This window comes from Cololabis saira, unplaced genomic scaffold (genome assembly GCF_033807715.1).
Source record: "Cololabis saira isolate AMF1-May2022 unplaced genomic scaffold, fColSai1.1 scf027, whole genome shotgun sequence".
NCBI classification, from domain to species: Eukaryota; Metazoa; Chordata; class Actinopteri; order Beloniformes; family Belonidae; genus Cololabis; species Cololabis saira.
Window position 1 is genome coordinate 805,001 of NW_026906191.1, and position 2,500 is coordinate 807,500.

General features: G+C 46.4%; 7 non-coding genes and 1 pseudogene across 7 annotated transcripts in view; all 8 read right to left on the bottom strand.

The window, feature by feature from the left end:
* Positions 1–94: 94 nt before the first annotated feature.
* Positions 95–213, bottom strand: LOC133427414 (5S ribosomal RNA; annotated as a pseudogene).
* Positions 214–430: 217 nt separating this feature from the next.
* LOC133427340 (5S ribosomal RNA) lies at positions 431–549 on the bottom strand. The gene has a single exon (XR_009772590.1). It is a non-coding gene; the product is annotated as a 5S ribosomal RNA (ribosomal RNA).
* A 199-nt stretch (positions 550–748) lies between these two features.
* Positions 749–867, bottom strand: LOC133427187 (5S ribosomal RNA). The gene has a single exon (XR_009772440.1). It is a non-coding gene; the product is annotated as a 5S ribosomal RNA (ribosomal RNA).
* A 217-nt stretch (positions 868–1,084) lies between these two features.
* LOC133427060 (5S ribosomal RNA) lies at positions 1,085–1,203 on the bottom strand. Its single transcript, XR_009772318.1, has one exon. It is a non-coding gene; the product is annotated as a 5S ribosomal RNA (ribosomal RNA).
* Positions 1,204–1,402: 199 nt separating this feature from the next.
* Positions 1,403–1,521, bottom strand: LOC133427145 (5S ribosomal RNA). Its single transcript, XR_009772399.1, has one exon. It is a non-coding gene; the product is annotated as a 5S ribosomal RNA (ribosomal RNA).
* A 216-nt stretch (positions 1,522–1,737) lies between these two features.
* On the bottom strand, positions 1,738–1,856 carry LOC133427268 (5S ribosomal RNA). Its single transcript, XR_009772519.1, has one exon. It is a non-coding gene; the product is annotated as a 5S ribosomal RNA (ribosomal RNA).
* Positions 1,857–2,055: 199 nt separating this feature from the next.
* On the bottom strand, positions 2,056–2,174 carry LOC133427151 (5S ribosomal RNA). Its single transcript, XR_009772405.1, has one exon. It is a non-coding gene; the product is annotated as a 5S ribosomal RNA (ribosomal RNA).
* A 217-nt stretch (positions 2,175–2,391) lies between these two features.
* LOC133427237 (5S ribosomal RNA) overlaps positions 2,392–2,500 on the bottom strand; it is a 119-nt gene continuing 10 nt past the window's right edge. Inside the window, exon 1 of the ribosomal RNA XR_009772489.1 lies at positions 2,392–2,500. This exon is cut by the window's right edge and continues 10 nt beyond it. This is a non-coding gene — a ribosomal RNA (5S ribosomal RNA).

The following is a 2,500-nucleotide window of genomic DNA, read 5'->3' on the forward strand; positions in this document are numbered from 1 at the left end:
ATGTGCAAAACACTTTAGGACGTGAGCTGTCGCTGTTACCACGTTGAAATATGTGCGGGTAGATTAAGCGAGAGCCCTCTCTGCTGGTTGAAAAAGCTTACAGCACCTGGTATTCCCAGGCTGTCTCCCATCCAAGTACTAACCAGGCCCGACCCTGCTTAGCTTCTGAGATCAGACGAGTTCGGGCGCATCCAGGCTGGTATGGCCCTAAGCAGAAGCTGCAGCTTGAAATACCTCTTATATGGAGTTGAAGATAAGTCATATAATATAAGTCATTGATTTGTTGGTGATAATAATTTAGAAGCGCTTATTTGTTGGAGTTAAAGTGCCTTAACCATGTGCAAAACACTTTAGGACGTGAGCTGTCGCTGTTACCACGTTGAAATATGTGTGGCTAGATTAAGCGAGAGCGTTCTCTGCTGGTTGAAAAAGCTTGCAGCACCTGGTATTCCCAGGCGGTCTCCCATCCAAGTACTAACCAGGCCCGACCCTGCTTAGCTTCCGAGATCAGACAAGATCGGGCGCATCCAGGCTGGTATGGCCGTAAGCAGAAGCTGCAGCTTGAAATACCTCTTATATGGAGTTGAAGATAAGTCATAGAATATAAGTCATTGATTTGTTGGTTTTATTTGTTGGAGTTAAAGTGCCTTAACCATGTGCAAAACACTTTAGGACGTGAGCTGTCGCTGTTACCACGTTGAAATATGTGTGGGTAGATTAAGCGAGAGCGCTCTCTGCTGGTTGAAAAAGCTTACAGCACCTGGTATTCCCAGGCGGTCTCCCATCCAAGTACTAACCAGGCCCGACCCTGCTTAGCTTCCGAGATCAGGCGAGATCGGGCGCATCCAGGCTGGTATGGCCGTAAGCTGAAGCTGCAGCTTGAAATACCTCTTATATGGAGTTGAAGATAAGTCATATAATATAAGTCATTGATTTGTTGGTGATAATAATTTAGAAGCGCATATTTGTTGGAGTTAAAGTGCCTTAACCATGTGAAAAACACTTTAGGACGTGAGCTGTCGCTGTTACCACGTTGAAATATGTGTGGGTAGATTAAGCGAGAGCGCTCTCTGCTGGTTGAAAAAGCTTACAGCACCTGGTATTCCCAGGCGGTCTCCCATCCAAGTACTAACCAGGCCCGACCCTGCTTAGCTTCCGAGATCAGACGAGATCGGGCGCATCCAGGCTGGTATGGCCGTAAGCAGAAGCTGCAGCTTGAAATACCTCTGATATGGAGTTGAAGATAAGTCATAGAATATAAGTCATTGATTTGTTGGTTTTATTTGTTGGAGTTAAAGTGCCTTAACCATGTGCAAAACACTTTAGGACGTGAGCTGTCACTCTTACCACGTTGAAATATGTGTGGGTAGATTAAGCGAGAGCGCTCTCTGCTGGTTGAAAAAGCTTACAGCACCTGGTATTCCCAGGCGGTCTCCCATCCAAGTACTAACCAGGCCCGACCCTGCTTAGCTTCCGAGATCAGACGAGACCGGGCGCATCCAGGCTGGTATGGCCGTAAGCTGAAGCTGCAGCTTGAAATACTTCTTATATGGAGTTGAAGATAAGTATATAATACAAGTCATTGATTTGTTGGTGATAATAATTTAGAAGCGCTTATTTGTTGGAGTTAAAGTGCCTTAACCATGTGCAAAACACTTTAGGACGTGAGCTGTCGCTGTTACCACGTTGAAATATGTGTGGGTAGATTCAGCGAGAGCGCTCTCTGCTGGTTGAAAAAGCTTACAGCACCTGGTATTCCCAGGCGGTCTCCCATCCAAGTACTAACAAGGCCCGACCCTGCTTAGCTTCCGAGATCAGACGAGATCGGGCGCATCCAGGCTGGTATGGCCGTAAGCAGAAGCTGCAGCTTGAAATACCTTTGATATGGAGTTGAAGATAAGTCATAGAATATAAGTCATTGATTTGTTGGTTTTATTTGTTGGAGTTAAAGTGCCTTAACCATGTGCAAAACACTTTTGGACGTGAGCTGTCGCTCTTACCACGTTGAAATATGTGTGGGTAGATTAAGCGAGAGCGCTCTCTGCTGGTTGAAAAGGCTTACAGCACCTGGTATTCCCAGGCGGTCTCCCATCCAAGTACTAACCAGGCCCGACCCTGCTTAGCTTCCGAGATCAGACGAGATCGGGCGCATCCAGGCTGGTATGGCCGTAAGCTGAAGCTGCAGCTTGAAATACTTCTTATATGGAGTTGAAGATAAGTCATATAATACAAGTCATTGATTTGTTGGTGATAATAATTTAGAAGCGCTTATTTGTTGGAGTTAAAGTGCCTTAACCATGTGAAAAACACTTTTGGACGTGAGCTGTCGCTGTTACCACGTTGAAATATGTGTGGGTAGATTAAGCGAGAGCGCTCTCTGCTGGTTGAAAATGCTTACAGCACCTGGTATTCCCAGGCGGTCTCCCATCCAAGTACTAACCAGGCCCGACCCTGCTTAGCTTCTGAGATCAGACGAGATCGGGCGCATCCAGGCTGGTAT